Source organism: Vigna umbellata, chromosome 11 (genome assembly GCF_029865625.1).
Source record: "Vigna umbellata cultivar VRB3 chromosome 11, Vumbellata_1.0, whole genome shotgun sequence".
Lineage (NCBI taxonomy): Eukaryota > Viridiplantae > Streptophyta > Magnoliopsida > Fabales > Fabaceae > Vigna > Vigna umbellata.
In genome coordinates, this window is record NC_142175.1 from 10,141,961 (window position 1) to 10,167,069 (window position 25,109).

The 25,109-nt window shown below is 35.4% G+C and overlaps 2 pseudogenes; both read left to right on the plus strand.

Annotated features, from left to right (window-relative positions):
* Positions 1–21,702, plus strand: part of LOC148190948 (uncharacterized) — a 61,209-nt pseudogene extending 39,507 nt beyond the window's left edge.
* Positions 21,703–21,789: 87 nt separating this feature from the next.
* On the plus strand, positions 21,790–23,106 carry LOC148190951 (uncharacterized; annotated as a pseudogene).
* The last annotated feature ends 2,003 nt before the right edge of the window (positions 23,107–25,109 follow it).

Below are 25,109 nucleotides of genomic sequence, written 5' to 3' on the forward strand. Positions count from 1 at the left end.
AAGATAATCAATAATCACACAAATTAACCAGTTAAACCACGAGTCCCCGGCAACGGCGCCAAAAACTTGATGGACAAATTTATAATCACCAAAATATGATGTCACAAACTTGTTGAACAATCGACAAGTATGACCGAATTGTTTCAAGTAATAAACTCGGTAAGACCAAGTATCGTTCTCCCAAAGGACTCACGGCCTAGTTTAGTTGTGTGGTTCGTTGATTAGCTAAGACTTAAGAACGAAATATTTGAAGTTTAATATGCAAAACAGAAAATAAACATGTATGCATGAGATTTTGATCAATGGCAAAAGCAAAAGACAAGCACTTTCAATGAAATATATATATGAATATGTTGTTGGGGGTCAATTTCATCTTATCCACTCATATATTTTAGGAATTCAACATTCAAATCATCATTGTTAATGCCACTCTCTAAATTACCTTGTCAAGAAGGCCTATCCCTAATTACGAGTTCATACGATTCCTAGCATTCCTAATAATTAGTTCTCTTAGCACAGGAGCTTAACGACAACCAATATAATATTGGGAGTAATTCCCCGGATCTAGACTTCCCCGTACGTTCCCGTATCGACAAAATCAATAATCACGCATTGAATGAGTTAAACAAAGCAAGCATTAGGCAAAGAGGAAAAACTCTAACTAATGATGAAGGAAAGCATAAATGTTAGATTAAGATGCAAGCACAAATTCCATATATGAGAGCTTCAAAAGATTACATTGATTCCCCAACAAACATACAAGGTTTAGTTCACCATATTCATGGTGAACCTAGATGAACAATAATGAAAGAATGAAAGATAAAACCCTAGAAAGGTGAAGAGGTAGCCTGAGCATCCAAGATCCTCCTTCAAAGGGGTGGAAGAGAGAGTGTTTGCTTTGTTTCTGCCAAAGATACCAACCCTAAGACATCTAGGTCTTTAAATAGGACATAAAAATAATAGAAAACGGGTCCAGGCCCAAACAGATCATAAAATCGCATAAAACTGGCCCAAAACTCGTCTGGTTGACTTTTTTTCGTATTCTGGTTGACTAGTTGACTTTTTGGTTGACTAGTTGACTTTTCTGGTTGACTGGTTGACTTTTTGGTTGACTGGTTGACTTTTCTGGTTGACTTTTCTGGTTTCTGGTTGACTTTTCTGATTCCATCTCTCTCCTTCTTCACTTCTTTCACTAAATTCACCTTAAAACCTGCACAAAAACACTGAAATCAAGCATAAACCTGTCCAGCTCTCTTATTTCTGAAAATATGGATAAAAGCATGATTTCAAGCTAGTTTCTAAGTGTAAAGGTTGTTTTTTGTGTCAATTTTAAGCATGAAAATAACAGTTTTTCAACTGTTATCATGGGTGTGAGCAGAGGGAGACGGGTGTTCGTTGGAGCAGGCATTGGATGGCGAGGACCTTGCTGCTTAGTTTAGGACCGTTCGGTATTAGAACTGGAAATAGTTCTGTATGAACCGTTTGGTTATATTTCTAGCTTTATAATGACTATTCGGTTAGGTATATAATTTTGGAATACTGTAGGACTTTTGTAAAGTTTTAAATTTTATGGTTATTTTGTAATAATCCAGTAACTATTTTATTATATTATTAAATGATGACTCCTTTATATAGTTTTATACTATATTTTTGGGATGTTACAAATCCCACGTCCAACTATCTTTCAAAAATATCCATCCATTTACAATCGAATCATAACTAAAATACTACATAAACAAGCATAACAACAATATAAATATATTTGTATTTTCAGCATATTTTCATATTAAGATTTATATATCTTGTACTTATAAATATAACATATTTATAATTATTAGTACAACACATTTTTTAATTATATATGAAAAAAAATTATAAATAGGTCAGTAATTATTAAAATATTGGTTGGATTTAATTTTTATTTTATATTGAATTAAAATGGAACGATTCTATATTTATTTTGATTGACTTTTAACTAAAGAAAAATTCAATCGAGCAGAACATTTACATCCTTAAATATTCACCTCCGTACCGTGAAATATGACAAAGGTGACGTTTCTAGTAATATATACATGAAAGCCAAATTTGATGAAGCCTTCAAAATAAAGTAAATTACTTGTCTTTTTCATACCAACTCAGTGGCAAGTGCGTAGTATATACAGAACATATCATGAAATTTGAGCTGAAACCGTGACACTTATTTTAAATTAATATTGATGAACCATTTATAAACTGTGTAATCATATTTAACATACATCATGGTCACATATGTGTTTAGCTGTCAACATCGCAGTCCTACATGTGTTTCTGCAGATGGATCTCCTCTCATATCAGTTTTCCTCTTCTATCTTACATGGTATCAAGAGCCTTTCATGGCTTCATCTCCCTTTATATCTTCAAACCCTATTCTTTCTTCCCCACCATCCTCACACTAGTACAAAATGAGCTTTTAAACTCGCACAATAGACCTCGGTTTACACCAAACCGCTGTCTATTCAGACACGGTGGCAGTTTTGTAATTAACGAGACCTTATAGGCCTCGGTTCAGATTTGACCGGTGCCAAAAAGGGTTACTACTTCGGTTGTGAAAGCAACCGGTGCCAAATTAGTGGTTTCTGACACGGTTAAAAAAAACCGGTACCAAAAAGGGGTATACTGCATCGGTTGGTAGAAGGGACCGAGGCGTATCAGCCTCTACTGCCTCGGGCCAGAAGGACCGAGGCATATAACCCTCTTATTTCCCCAAATATTTTCCCCAGTGAACGAAAACCTACCCTCACTCTCGCCTCCCTCGCTCTCGCGCCTCCCTCCCCTCACCTCGCCTCCCTCTCGCTCTCACGCCTCCCTCACCTCGCCTCCCTCTCGCTCTCGCGCCTCCCTCCCCTCACCTCGCCTCCCTCCCTCTCGCGCCTCCCTCCCCTCACCTCGCCTCCGTCGCTCTCGCGCCTCCCTCCCCTCACCTCTCCTCCGTCGCTCTCGCGCCTCTGTCGCTCTCGCGCCTCCCTCGCTCTCGCGCCTCCCTCGCTCTCGCGCCTCCCTCGCTCTCGCGCCTCCCTCGCTCTCGCGCCTCCCTCGCTCTCGCTCCGTCACTCTCTCGCTGGCTCGCTCCGTCACTCTCTCGCTGGCTCGCTCCGTCACTCTCTCGCTGGCTCGCTCCGTCGCTCTCTCGGTCTCCAAAATCTCCTGCGAGTGCGTCGCCTCTGGAGGGAAGAGCAAGCGGTGGTGGTGCGTCAATGGTGGCGGCAGTGATAGTGGTGGTGGTGGTCAGATTAGGGTTTTTCTGATGTTGATGGTGGTGGTGCGAATCTGAGATTAGGGTCAGATTGGGTAAAATTAGGGTCAGATTAGGGTTTTTTGAATCTGATTTTGTTTTACTTGCTTCTTTGAATCTGAGATTGGAGTAAAATTAGGGTCAGATCTGATGTTGTCTGTGTTAACTTTTCTGTGTTAATTTGCTTGAGGCACCAAAATTAAATTCTTGTGTTAATTTGTTATCATTTTCAAAGCAAGTTAATGTGTTCAGATCTACAAAAAAGGGGTGAGGGTTTTGCTTAATCTGAGTTCTCTGCTTGTTCAAAAACCCTACTGATAATGCATAACCAAAAAAAAAATAAAAAAAAAAGACCCTACTGCCTCGGTTTAGCCTCCAACCGAGGCAGTAGAAGGAGAAGAACAATCTCGGTTCTGATAACCGAGACCGAAACGTACCGTTTTTTGTCTCGTCCACAACCGAGGCATAAAGTTGGTCACTTTTTACCTCGTCTGAATATGCCTCGGTTCAAAAACCGGTGCCTATTAGCGAATTTAACCGGTGCCATTTCCTTTAAATGTACTAGTGTAAACCTTTGTTCTCTATACTTTCCAAACATCAACATCTCTGAAACTTGATAATGAAAACTATCCTTTATGGCAGCACCAAATTCTTGCCATTATCAGTTTATCATAGCTTGGTTACTTGCGTCAATTACCACTCCCATCCTTACCAAAATGTAGGCATATATAGGTCCATATGCTACTCTTACGAGACTTCTTCATGTTTCTTGTCATCACTATGTAAATATACAATCGTTCGATTTCATCATGTTTTTCCATAATCAATCGGACACTCTTAACTCTTTGTTTTCTTGGCCTAGGTCACTAGTGAATGTGAAGAATATTTTAATCGTCCTAACTCCTACTTGTTAAATGTGAAGAATATTTTAATAGTTTTGAACAACTCGAATGATACTTATAAAAGATACTTCTTTGTCTCTAGGTGTTGAAGTTCAAAAATATTAAATGTAACAATTAATATAGTTAACTACTTTACTTAAATCTTATATTTATATTATTTATAATGAGTTCCTACCTATTATCGACCTAATTATAAAAAACCGTCATATTTTTTTTAACAATTTTTATATTGTTGAGAATAAATGATTAAACTTATGAAATGGTTTTATTATAAACCAAATTTATAATTTAATTGGATAAATTTTGTTATATAGATTACATGTTTTATAGTTAAGAATTATATACAAATAATAATATGAAAATTATATTTGGAGGAATAATTTGGCTAGCTAGGACCTTTAAGTTAAAATTAATGTATATACAAATTCAAAAAATTAGAAAAATTATATAAGAGAAATTTTACATATTAACTTATATATAACTAATTTTAACTTATAAAAAAATCATTTGTTTACTTATTTTTCTTTCTTTTAGTCGAGAAACTCATTTAAACATACCCTATAATTTATAATAATCTAAAGTAAATTTGTAGTTCAATTATCTTTATTATGATATATAATTTTTTAATTCTAGTATGTTGGTTTAATTATAAGTTATTCTTTCTCAAACTAAATTCTTTCTCAAACTAAACATGTTTCAATTTGTGAAACTTACATCTAGAAAATTAACAAATTTGATTTACTTCTTTTTAATCAATGGCTTACACTTAAAATTTCCTATACAATCATATTTACAAAATGATTATAAGATTTTAGACATTTAAAAAATAATTTTATTTAATAAATAAAATTTTAGAGTACTGAGAAAAATATTCTTTACTCATATTTTATTTAAAGATGACACAATGAACTCATTTTTATAGGTATTTTTTGAATCCGTTTTGATTTTGATGAATTTAACTATCTAATTATGAGTATAATACTACTAAGTGTGAAATGATTTATGATAAACAATTTATAATATGCACATGCAGTCAATATTGTTATGTTGAATGGTCAAGCTCACGTTTATGTTATACACATGGTCTCTGAGCCTCAGTATCTTGTAGAGTTGGAATACTCTTCTCCACCAGAAATTGAGAGACCTAGTGGTGAAGTAGAAGTTGAGAGAGAGAGAGAGAGAGCTGAAAAGGAAGCTGAGAAAAAGGTGGTGAAGCTGAGGTTCAGGAAGTGGGTGAAGCAGAGGTTCAGGCAATGGGTGAAGTAGAGGTTGAGGGAGTGTGTCATGTAGAGCCCGAGGTAGAGGCTGAAGTAGAAGTAGAAGCTGAGATAGAAGTTGAAGTTCAAGTTGAGGCAGTGGCTGATGTAGGTAAGGTGGTAGAAGATGAGGTAAAAGTTCAAGTTAAGGCAGTGGCTGATGTAGATAAGGTGGTAGAAGGTGAGGTAGAAGTTGAAGTTGAGGTAGTGGCTGATGTAGAGGGTGATGTAGAAGCTAATGTAGAGGGTGATGTAGAAGGTGATGTACAAGTTCAGGTAGAGGGAGTGGCTGAGGTAGAGGGTAATGATGTTGAGGGACAGGGTCAGGCTAATGTAGAAGCTGATGAGTATGATGTTACAAGTTGGAATAGGTTCGAGGAGGATGTCTTGAATGACAATGAAGATGAAGTGAAATGTGATATATTTGAACCTACTAACCAAGTACAAATTTGTGGACCTAGGGGTTTATCCAAAAGTGATTGGCAATCTAAGAGTTTGAACATTATTGTTGAAAGTGACAACACAAATGATGATAGAAATGGGTACGGGGATTTCGGGACTTTTTCAATGCCCAAAAGTATGGAACAATATAAATGGGAAGTGGATACGTATTTCCCTAAGAAAAAAGATTTTACAGAAGCTATAAGAACGTATGGAGTAGAGAATGGAAGGAAATTAAAAGTTTATAAAAATGACAAAAGATGGCACTAGTACAAAAACAACGTATAACGTCACGCGGTCAACGTCGAAGCCCTTATAGTTAGACGTTCTGTGGGAATTTAAAAAGGAAAAAGAAAAATAAGAGCGACCTTTAGCCTTCGGATAACAAATAATACGTCAGATGCCCCAGGAATCAGACGTTTATTATTGGATTAAAAGAAAAAAGAATTAAACCAAAAAGACACTTTGGAAGTCTAAATAAATTGACGTCAACCTCTTCGTTTCTAGGAGCAAACTGCAATTTTCCATATATCATTTAAGTAGACTGTCTTTTATTATTGAAGCCCATATCAGGCCTTTCCCAACAATAATTATTATTGAAGCCCATATCAGGCCCATATCAGGCCTTTCCCAACAATAATTATTATTGAAGCCGAAGGTCACCCCACATCAGGCCTTTCCCAATAGTCATTCTTTTTTTTCTATAAATACAGTCTTGGAGCCTTAGATAACCTGTACACATCCATTTATAAAATTTCTGCTATGAACTCCATTTGTTAATTTTTTTCTTTGTTTTTCTGTTATCACCTTCAAGGACACAAAAAAGCTTAAAGGAGTATAGAAAACCAAAGGAAAAGGTTGATAGATTTAGATTTCGTATCCTTTCAAAACGCTACTCCTCCTTCACTAAACTACAGAACTTCCATAAACGAATTCATGTTAACTTTTTCCATTGGTTTGTTGTCAATTCCTGTACTAAACGAAGAAATTTCTTTGTTAACGATAAAGGCATGGTAGCAAACCAGAGGAAAATGTTAACACTTATGAATTTAAAACAGACAGTATTAAAAAAAAATCCTTCTACATTTTAACAAAGAAAAAGGTTGAAAGATTTGGATTTTGCACCCTTTTAAAATGCTACAACCTCCATTCACAAAAATCCTTCTACATTTTAACAATCCTGCAGATTTTTCGTGGTTTGATTTTCATTTTTTTTATGTTTAGTCTTATTATGTTTTTCCTTTATTCATTTCCATTTATAACCTACATAATAATGGATTTCTTTTAGAAATCCTTCAAATAATTTTACGTCGAATACTGAAGGAAAAATGGCGTCCCAATGTTTCCCAAATAACGTGGACGTCAAGTGGTGTCAATATTTGACGTTTATCTCTTCGTTTTAACGTAGCACTTATTATGCCCTACCAACACTCTTTTTCCGTATACACTTGGACATCTTGTGGTGTCAGTATAGGACATGGATCTCTTTGTTTCTAACACAACATTTATCAAGCCCAACAAACTGAGTTTTCCCATATAAAGTTGGACATTCATTCTATTTGAATTTAAAAAGGATAAATAAAAAAGGGAGAGACCTTTGGGTTTTGGTTAACGAATAATACGTCACATGCCCGAGAAATCGAATGTTTATTGTTGGTTTAAAGGAAAAAGAAATGAAAAGGGAGTAATGTGCTTGACAATAATACGTCAAATCTGAAGAATGACGTTAACTTCTTCGTTTCTTAACTTTTCTATTAATATTACGTCGAGTAGCTTTACTAATTGACGTACTATTGGTGTTATAAAAGAATAAAAAAACAAAAAGAGTGCAAGGGTATATTGCCAAAAGAGAATTTTAATAATATTTAAAAGATGATTTATTACAACCAGCAAAACAAAAGATGGCTTACAAAATTAAAATCAAACAATGAAAATCCATATTCTTCTGTTGCAGAATTATTGTTGATCACTTTATGGTTGTTCACATCACCTTCCTTTCCATTTTGTCGGTGATTTTTCAATCCTAAGAGTCTTTTGCCAATGTGATGAGTGCATATTTATGGCCACATTTATTCTTTAAAATTCAAATTTTTGATAGAATAATTGTGCTTAAATGATTGATTTTAAGTGAATTTGTGATGATTGGAATTGTTGGATTTGGAAATTAGAGAGACATAAAAAGTGAGTTTTAGAGCATAAAATATTCTTGGATGTTCTTACGTTTATTTGTGCAGCTAAAATTATAAGTTCTATTGGTCCAAATGGCAATTCAAGGCCAAAAATCAGATTTTATTTGGAAAATAATGTACAGATGGGCCAAACAGGCAACTTTTACCCTTGCACCTCCCAATTTCCCTACATACACCCCTCTTCTCTTAAACAGGCCCAATACTAAGCCAAACAGTAACCCTATTCTAAATACACCTCCTAAATTTCCCTACCCATACCCCTCCTAAGCCAAACTTCACCAGGTCATGCCACGTGGCAGTCCACCACTAACATATTGAACCACTCAGATGATGCCACATCACTAATCCTTGCACTCACTAGTGAACCACTCAGAACACGCCATGTCAGCCTTAACACATGAGCATCATCTTCCACCCACTGAAACCCTAACCCTAGCCGCCACTACCGTTCCGCTTCCGCCGCTCCCGCCAATGCTGCAAGTCGCCGCCACGACCAGAACATCATCTCCTTCCTTTCTCGCCGGCGCATCAACGGACCACCATGGTGCCTCAACCAAGACGCCGCGATATCACTGTGAAACTGCGAGCCGCCTCTCCATCCGCGCCGCTACCATCTCCAACCTTGTCGTCAACCTCCACTGCGACCATCGCTTCACCATGTCGCACATCTCCTCCATTGACGCAAGCTCTGCACCGCATCATCCGCAACCTCCGTTCATCTTCTCCATTCTCGGAACCCAATCGCGATTCTGCCATGGATGCCGCGTCACCGGTCACCACTCCGCCACCATCTTCATCATGCAAAGCTCCTCGCATCTCCACATCACCACCACAGTTTCGCATCTTGACCATCTTCATCTTCTCCATTCTCGGAATCCAATCGCGTCTCCATCAACGTTCAACACCTCCATCTCCATTCCGCCGTGAAGTTGCCACACACTCCCTCTCCTTCATCGCGAGTTCTTCATCAGGCCGCCATGATCTTCATCTTCCTCGCCATCAACCGCGAAACCAGTCCTCCCCACCACCGACACGCACTTGCAAACAGCAAACTCAGAAAAACCACAGCGGCGGAAGCGGAAATGCAGGAAGAGGCACATGAGCTCCCTTTCCCCCAATCTGAAACCCTAATTTTGGGTGGGAAAGAGGCTGACACGTGTCAATCTCCCATTGACTGCAAAAAACTGGTCAAACAGAATTGATTCTGGTCAACTAAGGGGTTCAGTTGCAATTTTGGGAAATTCAGTTGGGGCTAAAATGCAGATAGAGGAAATTTCAGGGTATTTGTGCAATTTTGGAAATTTAGAAAAGCTAAAAGATAATATTCAGTTGTTGAATTAATTTAATTTGGGAATATCAACAGAAAATATCTTCCAAATAATGTTATAATTATCTAAATCTTTTAGTTATTTGGAAGATATAAGATAAAAGATTCTATCAACTGAATATTCAGAGTCCAAGCCCAAGCAAGCCCTATATTAAGATACCCAGGAGGGACTTCATTGGATTCATTCTCTCATACTCCTCTCACTTTTCTTTCATCTTGTATTCAACTCCATTCATGGATAGCTAAGCATCTAGGGCTATTATGATGTAATTTCATTATGGATTCTGAGGTTAGATTGATGTAATACGATTGTTTCTTTTGATTATTGATTCAAGTTGTTCTTTCTCTATGTCTTTCATAATGTGTTTGAATCTACATGCATATTGATTATATGAGTTCTAGGGTTTCTAGGTTTAATTGAGAATTTACTTTGATTTAATTTAGGAACTTTCATATGATTAAATGGTTTTTACTATCAATTGAGAATGTACTTTGATTGATTAGTAAAAATTTCAACTATAATCAATTGAGAATTTACTTTGATTGATTAGCTTTTAATTTGGTTAGGAGATTTAAGAATAGACATGATTAAACACAATAGAATTTGATTGAGAATGTACTTTGGTTGAATTTATTGTGAATAATCTAGAAAGGTTTTGCATTTGATTGAGAATTTACTTTGGTTAAATTCATGATCACCCTCGAATTAATTAAGAATGTACTTTAATTAATTTGAAACTTAAACAATAATCAATTGAACAATTATCCGTGAATAACCGATGATGAATCTATCTTGGAAAAGCAGTGGAATTAGCCTATTTTATCGTAACTGTTTTTAAGTTTCTTATTTATTCTTCAAACACTCTTCAATCATTACTTTTATTCATAAGCATTGCATAGCATTCGTAAGAGTCACAGATATTCAAAAGCAATTCCGTGTTCGTTGGGAGACGACGCAGGGTTACTTCAACCCTGTCTACTTTCTTGAATACTACTTGGCAATACTGAAGTTGCTTTGAAAAGTAGTATTAATTTGATAGCTTCAACGACAACCTATCACAATGACTGTGTCAACTTTCAATTTACTTGAGCCTCAAGAATCTTTTTAACGATTCTGACATACAAAAGATGATTACAACCAAAAAAAATAAAAGATGGCTTAAGAAGCCACTGATTACAAAATTAAAATCAAATAACGAAAATCCATATTCTTCTGTTGTAGTCAGCTTTCAATTTACTTGAGCCCCAAGAATCTTTTTGAGTGATTCTGACATAATATCTATTTTCACCGCATAACCATCTAGCCCACTCATCTTCTTCAGTTTTTGTTGAATCTATTTTGTTTGCACTCTAAGAATAAGATATGGGATAGACTTGCTGATGATCATCCTTTTTTCTCTTATGAATCCAATAAGTCCATGATGACCAATCCAAATCTGAAAGAGAAAGCCTTCTTTGCTGATCGGTTGATAAACGACAATCCCAACCCAAACCTCTTTGATTAGCTTCATATCAACCCCCTTCACTTTGTTACAAAATGTTTCATCACTCATCTTTAGGTTGGAGTAGAACATGGTCACCAGTTTCAGATATCTATGAGAAACCACGGTTTTAATCTTCCTTAGACAAAAAAGCTTCCGTCGAATGTCTTCATCAATAATCCAACCTATAGGATTAGCATTCCTTACAATCCGGGCAACCTTCCATTTTTGTCTTGATGATGAAGAAGCCATTTATGATCAGATTCTGGAACGTCTTTCACATTTCTAGGGTTTGTAACTATTCAGTTTAGAAAACACTGAGTGCGTTTTGAAATCTAGTATTTATAAAGTTGTGCATGACTTCTTATCAGATTTAGGCCCAACTAAAATTATCAATTTTATATATCCCATTAAAATAATTTCATCAACGCCGAATGTTAAAAGGGTTCGATGTTTTATTATGCAGTTAAAGTTGAACTCTGACAATATAAGGATTGTCTTGATGGGCAACGAATTTCTAAGGGGCACAATGTTTTATTATGCGGTTGACAATATTTTAATATAGTTTCTTGTTCAAGTAAAAGATGTAGGACGTCGAATAGAAATCGAATTGGACAACATACTTTAACAGGGAAATTAAAAGTTAATAAACTTCAAGGTTTAAAAATGAATACTTCTGCAGGCAAATAAACTGTCATATAGTTTGATTAAATCTATCATGTATCATTGCCAGAAACGAAATTCTTAAACCCTTCCTATAAATGTCTAAATCTTGTTCTTGGATGGCTTCTTCATCTTCACGGCGTGGAAAGAAGGCTACACACCTTCTAAGAAATGCTAGTCCAAATGGGTGGATCAGTGATGACGAAGAACGATACAAATTTGGATGTTATAGAAAACTCTTCAAGGTGGTCCCTCACAAGTTCTTGGATGTGGAATTATTCAGAAGGGAGGGGTTTATCTTTCAAGAATGGCTTGTAGATGTTGGTCTTCTAAAATTTGTAGAAATGACCAGTGATTGCTATCCTGACCTGGTACAGGTCTTCTACCACAATCTGAAGGTTGTCGATTGTGTTATATGCTCTCGGGTGAAAGGTGTTGATATTAAAATTGATGACGAGATATGACTATCTTTTACTGGTCTCGAAGCAGAAGGCTTCATGTCTCATGAAATAAATTCTGAACTCAACCAATGGACCAACAAGAAGAAAATTTATAAGGAATATCTGAGAAGTCCAACAAGGCTAAAGGTATACAAGCCGTATCTACTTGATGGTTTGAAAATGGAAGAAAAAATGTGTGCTTTTGTACTTACTTGGGTAATACTACCTGGAAGATGTTTACGTGATCGTCTAACTCAGATTAGGAACAAGAGTCCATTTTAGTTTATTTTTCTGAAATTAATGTAATATTTTAATATATTTTAGTATATTTTTGTATGTTTGAACTCTGTTTGAAATTTTAATATATACTTTTCTTGGTTATATTTTCATATTTTTCTTTGTTTAATGTTATTATTGTATTTTTTTAAATCCTTGAAGTTTTTTTATGTCAATTCTTAAAAACGTCGACGTTTTAAAACATAAAAATAGGAAAAGGTTAATGTTACGTAACGTGTCACTCTGATATCATATTTTTTATGTTTCCTCATAGCTCTTTCAAGGTCACAAAAGTTAGGGTGACGCATGAAAGAGCTATAGAAAACATAAGAAATAAGTTAACAGATTTGGATTTCGTTTCAAGTAGTACAATTTCATTCATATTCATAGTGATTACAATCATATTAGAAGCAAAACAGCAACACAAAATTGACTCCATACAAAAATTCTAAGCTTTTATTCTCATTCAGAATATTTCCATTGAATCCTCTTCACTAGACTCTTCACTTGAATCTTCAGTTGGAGAATCATTTTTATTATTTTTCTCATGCAGAGCGTCTATCTTCTGTTCGAGTCTCTTGAGTTTTTCAACAACAAATCCTTCAAAATTGGTTTCAGGGATGAAGTTGGTGTAGTCTTCATTTAGTGCAGACGTGCTTCCAGAACTTTGAACCATATTCTCTTCATCCTTGAAGCACCATCCCTTTGTGGTCTTCACAAGGCCAATGGAATTCAAGGTGTTTCGATTTATCATATTTGAGCAGTTATAAGAGCATTTCTTTTCACCACTAACATCCACACCTTGAAGGGTCAGGATTTTGTTGATAAACACAACTTATGGTAGATGTCGTGCATGTTTGGTTCCTGCATCAATCATATGATCTTTTATTACTTCCACCTAATTGGTAGGAACATCATTCTTGATGGCATACAACAGCCTTTCCTCTGTCTGTTGAAGGATGTGATGAAGAAGCCATTTGAATTTGGATACAGAAAATTTTCCTTGGTATTAGGGTTTACTAATATAGAAACAACACAGTGTACATAAGATTTTCAAATTCAGTGTATATAAGGGTGTGCAATGTCATACGTTCAACGTCAAATAAAATAACAGGCAACGTAAACAATAATCGGTGGCATTGTCGTAAATAAATTCAGTGAAAAAGTAAAAAAATCTCTGTGCTTCTGACGAAAACAACATCGAAGATCTACAAAGCTTGGACGTTAAAGTGAGAATTTAAAAGCAAAAAGAAAAAGTAATAAAAAATGGAGCAAATTTTGGCTTTTGGATGAAGATTAAAACGTCATATATACTAGCTGAATTTTTACGTAACACTCTGTTCACACAATTAATGGTCCCAACCACTCCAATGCCCTTCATGTCTACAAATAAGTAGACCATTTGAAAACCTATCCTACATAACTTCGGTAATCAAATTCATGTTAACTTTCTTCAACTGTTTTAGTTCTTTTCCTTCACTAAACGAAGACATTTCTTTGTTAACCATGAAGGCAAAGGGATAAAATAGTGGAAAATGTTAACACTTATGAATTTCAAGTAGACCCTTTGAAAACCTATCCTACATAACTTCGGTAATCAAATTCCTGTTAACTTTTTTCAACTTTTTCAGTTCTTTTCCTTCATTGAACGAACACATTTCTTTGTTAACCATGAAGGCATGGGGTAAACACAAAAAAAGTTAACACTTATGAATTTGAAGTAGACCCTTTCAAAACCTATCCTAAATTACTTCCGCAACCAAATTCAAGTTATCTTTTTCCCTTGATTTTTTTTAACTTCCTAGTTTTGGTTGTAATGTCTTCCATCATCTTTGATCTTCATTTTAGATTAAGTGACAACTCCAAGACAATTTAAAAAACGATTCATACATTGTTGAATGATGAAGTTGAACATCTTCTTTATATAATTATTTTAGATCGTAAAATTGTTTCAGCATTAAACATATTGTGAACCATTATTCTTTTTCCTAAGCGTTTCCCTTTCAGTAAGATAACTTAATCATTTTTGTACTATAAAAAGCATTTTGTTGACTTGAATTTCAAAGGTCACCTTCATATGAACTGAGACCTGAATGCGGCACTATGAAATTCAAGTGAGCAGATTGCAATTTGAGGAACAAAAATGCTTCGAAATCTAAGGAAAAGAAAACGCAAAGGATATAAAAACCATGAATCCTAATATGTTCAACATAAAAACAGGATGACAGGGATTACAAGAAATTTAAGTTATATTTATAGATGAAATGACGACATCAAGGAGTCGGACGTGAAAAACATCGTTGGAAACATGATCCCACTACTCCACCACAGAGTCAGACATGCTATTGAATGATTAAAAGTTAAAAAGAGAAAAATATTAAAAATTAGATGATCTGCTAACGAATATTAAATCATTATAAAAACAGTACATCGTGTAATTATGACTAGAAACTGCCACATCGTATGCACGTCCAAGCCCCGCATTATGGGACGTTCAAACATCATTCACCAAAAAAGTAAAAAATATCTTTGGATTCAATATTATCTTCTTACTAACTTATCGAAGACATTCTATGATAAATAATGATATAGGACGACATTGATCACAAATATTTGACTCAATCTCTAGACTTTTGCATCCTTTGCAGTCTATACTAGACGTCAATCGTATAAATTTAATATATATTTCAGTTGTTTCCACCATAAGAACATATTGACGTCCCGCCCCCAACAAAAGACATTAAAAATATCGTTGAAAAATGACCACCATTAATGTCCCACTGCTCCACAGAGTCGAACGTGCCACTGAATGATTAAAAATTAAAAAGAAAAAAATACTAAAAATTAGGTGAGTCGGGTAGCAAAATTACATCATTTTAAAAGCATTACACATGATTAATACCCTACACGTCAAAGCCCGCACAATTTGACGTTCAGACATCACTAAAAAAGTAAAAGATCTCTTTGGATTCTTAAGACTCCTTGAATACTAAACGTAGACATTACTCTGATGAATAATGATATAGGACGTCCTCGAGTAGAAATAATTGACATCAATATCCTGAACGTCGAAGCCTCGCACAAAACGATGTTCAAACATGATTCACTAAAAGAGTAAGAAATCTCTTTGGATTTGATATTATCTCATTACTAACTTATCGAAGACATTCTATGATAAATAATGATATAGGACGTCATTGATCACAAATATTTGACTCAATCTCCAGACTTTGCATCCTTTGCAGTCTATACTGGATGTCAATCGTATAAATTTAATTTATATTTCATTTCTTTCCACCATAAGAACCAATTGATGTCCAGCCCCCAACAAAAGACGTTAAAAATATGGTTGGAAGATGCACACCATTAATGTCCCACTGCTCTAGAGTAGGATGTGCCATTGAATGATTAAAAATTAAAAAGAAAAAAAATACTAAAAATTAGATGAATCGCGTAACTAAATTAAATCATTTTAAAAGCATTACACATGATTAATATCCTTTACATCGAAACCCTACACAATTCGACATTCCAACATCACTTAAAAAATAAAAATTCTCTTTGGATTCTTAAGACCTCTTGCTGGCAAATATAGACATTAGTATGATGAATAATGATATTGGATGTCCTCGACCACAATACGTTCAAACATCATTAACTAAAATAGTAAAAAATCTCTTTGGATTCTTAAGAACTCCTTGCGTACTAAACGTAGATATTTCTATGATGAATAATGATATAGGATGTCCTCGAGCACAAATATTTGACATTAACTTTCTGAACGTCGAAGCCCCTCCGAATTTGACCTTTAATCATCATTAACTGAATAAGTAAAAAATCTCTTTAGATTCTTCTGAACTCCTTGCTGACTAAACGTAGACATGCCATTCGATGTCAAATTTATAAATTTAATTTGTCTTGGAGTTGTTTCCACCATAAGAAATCAAATAGCTCTGAAATCTAATGGTAGAAGACAACTCCAAGACAATTTAAAAAATGATTCATACATAGTTCAATGTTGAAGTTGAACATCTTCTTTATATAATTATTTTAGATCATAAAACTGTTTCAGCATTAAACATGTTGTGAACCATATTTCTTTTTCCCAAGCACTTTCCTTTCAGTAAGATAACTTAATCATTTCTTTACTGTAAAAAGCATTTTGTTCACTTGAATATCAAAGGCCACCTTCATATGAACTGAGATATGAATGAGGCACTTTGACATTCAACCGAGCAAATTGTAATTTAAAGAACAAACATGTTTAGATATCTAAGGAAAAGAAAATGAACAGGAGATAAAAAACATGAATCCTAATATGTCAAATACGGAAACAGGATGTGAACAATGAATAAACTCCAAGTCTTTGCATCTTGGGTACTCAACATTCGACGTCAACTGTGTAAATTGATTCCTAATTAAAATTTTCCATAAGTTGAATCCTCTCTTAGAAAAAAGATAGCTCTGAAATCTAACAGAGGAATGTAACTGATGGAAATTTAAAAAAGAATCATACAATTTTAAATGATGAAGTTGAACAACATTTTTTTCTAATTATTTTAGATATCAAAATTGTTTCAGCATCAAACATATTGTGAACCATATTTCTTTTTCCTAAGAACTTCCCTTTCAGTAAAAATGTTAACCATTTATGTACTACAAAAACATTTTGTAACTTGAAAGGGCTCCTTCATATGAAATGACGATGAATGAACCACTTTCAAGTTCAAGTTATCAAATTGCAATGTAAAGAACAAAAATGCTTAGATATCTAAGGAAAAGAAAATGCAAAGGGAAAAATACATGAATCCTAATATGTTGAATACTGAAACAGGAGGCAAGGATTATGTGAAATGCAAGCTATATTTATAGATGAACAGACGACGTACATCGTGTAATTATGATTAGTAACTGCTACACTACACTTTCTCATATGAACGTCGAAGCCCCACCGAATTTGACGTTCACACATCATTCAGTAAAAAATGAATAAATTTCGTTGGATTCGTTTAAACAAATACAATTTTATTCTCTTTAAATTTCACCAACAAAAGGGTTGGAGGCTGATTAAAAAAACCTCGAATATCGGTAACGTTGCAATTCTAATGGGGGAGGTTATCTTAAAATGTAAATATTATATTGAAATATAATGGTAATGGGAGTTCATGAGCGGTTTTCTATAAAGGAAAAAGAAAAGTAGGAGGGGGAGGATGAAAAAGAAAATGTCGAATATCCATAATCGTGACGTCTTTTCCTAGCTCTTTGTCTTCTGGCTGACAATTATGAAGTTGTTGCCCTCTATAATTCGACGTCTGCTCACACTTATCAAATTAAGAAGTCGACATTGTGAAAGACATTCCTGGAATTCTATTTAGAAATGACTTCTCCATTGTCATCATCAAGAGGAAAAGAGAAGGTTGCCCGGGTTACAAGAAACGCAAGCCCATCTAGATGGATAAGTGATCGAGACATGCGGGCAAAGTGTTTATACTCGTCACATATAAAAAATTTAGTTCCTCACAAGTATCTGGACCTGCAATTGTTCAAGAACGAAGGGTTCCTTTCTCAAGAATGGATTGCGTATCAAGGTCTTACTGATTTTGTGAAGATGAAAGGACATTGCTATCCAGATTTGGTAAAGGTTTTCTACATAAACCTGAGGGTTGTAAATGGGGTCATTCACTCAAGGGTCAAGGGTGTTAACATTACTACTGACGATAATGTTTGGTCACATATTGGTGGACTGAAAGCTGAAGGTTTGGATTCTCATGTCCGTGATTCTAAGTCAAACAGATTTTTAATAAAGAGAGCCATATAAAGATACCTAGGAAGGTACAGGGTGGATAAACAATACCTACATGATGGCTTAAACAAGGAGGAGAAAATGACTGCTTATGTCCTGACTTGGGTACTGCTACCTGGAAGATTGAACGAGGACAGAATGTCAACAGAAGATGTATTTATGTTGAATGCTATCAAGACTAGAATCCCAACCAACTAGGTTGTGATACTCAAACACCACATGATCGCTGCAAGAGATGATTATGCACGCAAATTGCCATATGGAGTATTTATCAGCAAGGTGCTGGAAGTCTAAGGAGTAGATGTGTCTGGAGAAAAAAAATTGTTTGCAAAAGGTCAGAAGAAATTGGTATACCAAGTCTGTCATCTATTGGGCTGAAAAAGACTATGAATGGATGGTTCTTCTTTGATGAGGAAACTGTTGGACGTCCACCTACTCTTGATCAAGATCATACTGAAGATTATGATGATGAAGATTCAATGGAATCTTCTTAATAATTAATTTAGAGCCTACTTTTCTATGTTTTTTGTTTTTAATTTTGTAATCAAGGATAGTAAGCCAACTATGGTTTCTGTATTTCTTTCGATTTTAGATTGAAATGAAATGAATATTTTAATTTAGTAAACGATCTTTGAATTGTGAATGTTGATTGTGATGTATGTGGACTAACCCTCAATCTAGTTGAGAAAGAAGATTATGTTGTTTTGATATTGATAAAAAAGTGATGACTGGTTAAAAGTGCAAATTTCAGTACACTACTTATTTGAATAAATTATGGAAGAAGTAAAAAGAAAAAATTCCATGTCTGATTTTAAAGAAAAAAGAATCTTCAGGAAAAACGTCGAAGTCCTATCTTATAAGACATTCTATTAATGTGAAGTTAAGTGGTCACCATAATGCTCCCATTATACTGCAATTCCCTTCACGTTTATCGCATTTAATGGATGTTAACAATGAATAAACTTCACGTCTTTGCATCAGTGGTACTCAACATTCAACGTCAACTGTGTAAATAGATTCAAAATTTAAATTGTCCTTAAGTTGTCTCCTTCGTTAGAAAAAAGATAGCTCTGAAATCTAAAAGAGGAGTGCAACTTATGGACAATTTAAAAAAGAATCATACAATTTTAAACGATGAAGATGAACAACATTTTTATACAATTATTTTAGATCTCAAAATTGTTTCAACATTAAACATATTGTGAACCATATTTCTTTTTCCTAAGCGATTTCCTTTTCGTAAGACATGAATGAGCCTCTTTGAAATTCAACTGAGAAAATTGAAATTTAAAGAACACACATGTTTTGAACTCTAAGGAAAGGAAAACGCCAAGGAGATAAAAAAACATGAATCCTAATATGTTTAATACCGAAAGAGGAGGCAGGAATTATGTGAAATGCAAGCTATATTTATAGATGAACGGACGTACATCGTGTAATTATGATTAGTAACTGTCACACTGCACTTTCTTGTATGAACGTCGAGGCCCCACCGAATTTGATGTTCACACATCAATCAGCAAAAAATGAATGAATTTCGTTGCATTAATTTAAAAACAAATTGATGTCACGCTCCCCAGAAATTGTATACTTTTGAATCACCCGCGAAGAAGGGGATATTTGGAGGGCTCGAACTTAAAAAGTTTGATGTGCCCCTCTATATTCATATAATTCCACTCTCAAAATTGCTAAGTTAATATAATTGATTCTACGTAATAAAGAATCGATTGAAAGCGTTATAAATTAAGAAATGCAAATGAGTTTTTATAATTATTATTTACGGTCATATTAATGACAATGTGGCTTGATATTGATCACATGTTTGTTAAAATACTAAAAAACGAAGAAATAATGTATCAGAGGGGTCAAATTTGTTTTTCTAATAATGTTAATCATAATATTTTTTGATATCATAATCATTTATACTAATAATTATTTATAATTATTAAATTATTCGAAATAATTTATTTCAATGTGACCAATAAAAGTTCTTCTAATTTCGTTTGATCTTTGATTGTCGTCGACTTTTTAAATTTGAGTCTTTCAAAAACGCTTATGTGGTAGTCGTGATCGGTCCGTTTCAAATATACAAATCCATCTCTTTCATTTCCTGACCCGTCCGTCTCGACTTTTTTATATTTTTTCTCGAGATTCGTAAGACCAACATGGAAACATCACAATATATATAGGTATAAATGTTTAAGGAAACCTAATAAACCGTAAAAGAAATAATTATCACAAAGATGTTAATCTTTGATAAGAATAAGAGTTGAAGACCAAGAACCAAACGAATCCTCCCTCAACGTTGCAAATGCATATTTATGACTTCCAAAATGTCTACATATGTATTTGGTGTCCCTATGTATAAATATAGGTATAAATGTTTAAGGCACCTAAAAAACCCTAAGAGAAAGATTCGCCACAAAGATGTTAATCTTTAAAAAGAAAAATACAATTTATTTTATTTCCTATACTAATTATTATTCAGGAGATAGTCCTATATCCTCCTTTGGCTCGGGTCAGTCCATCCATACCTTTGGCTCAGGCCGACCCCGTTTCAACCTTCAACTTATGTTAGTTTGTCTGGACCTTAAGTCTTACTCTCTGAACATTCATTTTGGGTCAAGGTCTCCGCCGTCAAACTTAAGTTGCCTTAATATTCGACCAAACCCTTTCTGTCTTAATCTTATGTGGCACGTTGATGGAAGAAAATGTGATAATCTTCTTCGACACCCAGTTGATTCCCCACAATGGAAGAACATTGACGGCACATTTCCCGAATTTAGTGCAGAGCCAAGAAACTTAAGACTTGCACTTGCTACAGATGGTATGAATCCTTATGGAAACTTAAGTAGAAAACATAGTTCATGGCCAGTTATTTTGATGATTTACAATCTATCTCCTATGTTGTGCATGAAGAGAAAATACATGATGTTGTCTATGATCATATCGGGTCCTAGACAACCTGGAAATGACATTGATGTTTATCTAAAACCATTAATTGACGATATAAAAATGTTGTGGGAAGAGAGCGTCCAGGTCTTCGATTCATATGCAGAAGAAAACTTTCGTCTGCGTGCAATGTTGTTTTGCACCATAAATGATTTCCCAGCATATGAGAACTTGAGTGGTTACAATGTTAAAGGTCATTTGCATGTCCGATTTGTGAAGAAAATACTAGCTATCTTCAACTAAAGCATGGGCAGAAAACTGTGTACACAAGACACCGAAGATTCCTTCCTCAAAATCACCCTTATTGTAGATTGAAAAAAGCGTTTAATGGAAGTCTTGAGGATGATGTAGTGTGCACACCACGTAATGGGGAAGAAGTATACGCCCAAGTGCGGAACATTGATGTTGTCTTCGGAAAACATAAAAAAAACATCGTTGACAAAAACATTTGGAAAAAGCGATCAATATTATTTAATCTTCCATATTGGTGTAAACTTGATGTGCGACACTGCATAGACGTGATGCATGTTGAAAAAAATGTATGTGATAGTGTTGTTGGGACTTTACTAAACGTTAAAGCAAATGCAAGAGATGGAGTGAAAGCATGACAAGACCTGGTTGACATGGGAATCCGTTCTGAGTTACATCCGCAACCCACAGGACGACGCACCTATCTTCCTCCAGCTTATCACACTCTTTCAAAAAAAAGAAAAACAATTTTTTGTCAATGTTTACATAGTGTGAATGTTCCACAAGGTTATTCGTCGAATATTAGTAGCCTTGTTTCTATGAAAGATTTGAAGTTGGTTGGTTTAAAGTCTCACGATTGTCATGTCTTAATGCGACAACTTTTACCAGTAGCTATTCGAGCCATATTACCTGCCTCTGTTAGAGGTATTCTAACACGTTTCAGTTTGTTTTTTAATGCCATATGCAAGAAAGTTGTTGATCCTCTACAGTTAGATGATTTGCAAAATAAGGCCATCAGACTATTGTGCCAATTGGAAATGTATTTCCCACCCTCATTTTTTGATATCATGGTTCATTTGATTGTCCATCTAGTGAGAGAGATTCGAATACGTGGGCCGGTTTTCTTGAGGTGGATGTACCTGGTTGAAAGATACATGAAGATCTTAAAGGGATATGTTAAGAATCAATTGAGACCGGAAGCTTCGATTATAGAGCGCTACATTGCAGAGGAAGCCAATGAATTATGCTCAAGTTATATGCCAAGTTGTGACCCAATAGGACTTCCAAAGAAAATACATGAGAGTAGACATGAAGGAAAGGGAGTTCGAGGAGTAAGGATTGAAAGTGTTAGTGGAAGAGAAGTTAATCAAGAACATTTGTACATTTTAAACAACACAGAGGATGCTATTCCTTACATTTCACAACACATTGATGAAATTAAGTCAGCACATCCACGTATGAGTGAAAAGTGGACACTTAATAAACATAACAAATTCTTTTTAGCTTGGTTTAAGAAAAAGATTTATGCGACTCCGAATGTTTCTGAAAATCTATTGAGACTAGCTCGTGGACCTAACACTGATGTGATCGCTTTCGGCGGCTATTACATAAACAATTACTTGTTCTATTCAAAGGAGGAAGACGATAAAAGTGGAGTTCAAAACAATGGAGTTACCCTACAAGCTGAGGCCTTACACTTTTCCAGTTCCAAGGATAAGAATCCAATTACAACACCAATCAATTATTTTGGAAAAATTCAAGAAATTTGAGAAATCGATTATGTCACTTTTAGAGATCCAATTTTCAAGTGTAAATGTGTTGACAATAATTCTGGTGTAGTGACAAAAGACCTCGGATTCACTTTGGTGGATCTTAACAAAATGAGTTACACGGATGAACCATTTATTATGGCTAGTCAAGAAAGACAAATATTCTATGTCACTGACCTAGTGAATCATAAATGGTCAGTGGTATTAGAAGGCAGAGTCATGCACACAACTCATGATGAAGACTCTCTAGATATACTTGAGACAAGCTCCTTCTCATCAAGAACCATTGAAAATAAGGTTGATGATGTACCCGATGAAATACATACAACTCGATGTGATCACAAGGAAGGCATATGGGATAAATAGGTGTCTTAACATTGTTTTAATTACTTGTACAATTTATTTGTTTTGTCTGTTCTAACTATAATGTACTACCACTTTGTAAACAGGTATGACGAGCTCTGGATCAGGTCCGACGAGAGGAGGGGGTAGATTTGTGACTCAGATTCCTGATGTCACATCCTGTCGGGTTAATGAGAAACCAGTGACGGTGGAGTTTGATCCCCGAACATTTGTGCCTATTGGGGCACATGCAACATTGTTCAAAAGTTACTTAGGCATGATGGCAAAAGCACATGTCCCTATTGTCGCTACCTGTTGGGATGATGTCCCAGAGGTTGACAAAAATCTACTATGGCATGATATTTTGGTATGTTTAAGATGTTTTACTTCCATCATTGACTTATTTTTGTTGATCATTCTTTAACATTAAGTTTGTTCTTAACAGGAAAATTGGGATATCTCTAATGATGAGAGGATAAGGAAGAAGATTTTATCCCACATTGCAGTCCGGTTGAGGGACTTCAAGACGAGTATGACACATCAATACGTCTTTGGCTCCAAACAGAACAACACTCCCTGTACAAAATATAAAATAACTGAGCAGGAGTGCGTGCAGTTTAAAGAATCTAGACTTACTCCTGAGTGGCAGGTATGTTTTTTAATATTTTTCTCTAGTCACACAAAATGTTAATTTATGATTTATGCTTAATGATTTTCATTTTTTCATAGGTGAAAAGGATAGCCGCCCAGCAGAGGCAGAAGCTTAATGATACACCACACGTACTGTCACATGGTGGTTATGCGTTATTAGAGAAAAAGATAAGAAAACGTCACGCTGAGGAGTTAGGTCTTGAGTCACCTGATCTAGTACCTCCACCAGCGAGACATGAATTGTGGAAGGGTACACGGACAAAGTCCAATGGCCAGTTTACATCGCAGTCTGCTTAGGAGATATCCTAGAGAATAGTAAGTGGAAACTTTTAACTGATTGCTATTGAACCTGGAAGCAATGAATTTAAGGAAGAGTTTATTCTTAGCATAATAACAAAGACTGAAAATGAAGAAAGATAGCATCATTAACTTTATTCACAGAGACGTAAGGTTTATATACATGCACACAGTACAATAACAGAAAAAACGGTAACCTGTTTTTACACCAAACTTGAATTATGCAGCATTAATTACCATAGTTCATAAAATAATTATGTAACAAACTTTTTAATGTGTATGCAGGATGACTTGGTTGAACAACAGAGTCAAGGCACATTTGTGGCACAAGGTAGGGAGGACCTCCTAGTAGCAGCCACAAGTCGGCTAGACCGTCCAGGTCGTGTGCGTGCTGTTAGAGGAGCTATTGGATTGAGGGACTACTTTGGCCCTAAACCAAGAAGCACAGAAGCCGTGACTCAGGAAATGGTTAGTAGCATCAGGCAATAGGTGCAAGTCGAATTAGAGGAAAGCATGGGTGAACGTTTCAGAATGCTCGAAGAAAAACTTGCGATGATCACCCAACAACATCAACAACAGCAACAACAACAACAATAGCAACAACAACAACAACAACAACAAGAGCAAGAACAATAGTCATAGCAGGAGGGGGCGCCTACAGATGATCCTACTGCACCTCATGTGAGCACCAAAGGCTCATGCTCTACTGCAGATCGTACTGATTACAATATTCAGTATGAGTTTTTGGTTGATGAGGATCCTCCGCGCGTAGTGGCTGTGGAACGACATATTGCAGGAGGCCAGGCCATTCATGGTGCTCCTTTATTGCCCACTCACGCGCGGGTAATGATTGATGATATAAGAGACCCTCAGGCTCGAGTGTCAGTGCCTACATCTGAAATCCAATTCGTGGGGGAGGCCTTAGGCACATTTATAGCTTGGCCTAAGGCTATGATCATGCCATATTTTGGCCCACCAACGGTATTATATTCTTTTTTTATTATCTTAAATGTTCAAGTTGTAATTAAACGATTCCTAACTTTTGTACATGTGAGTTACAAGCCTACCGTCCTAAGAAA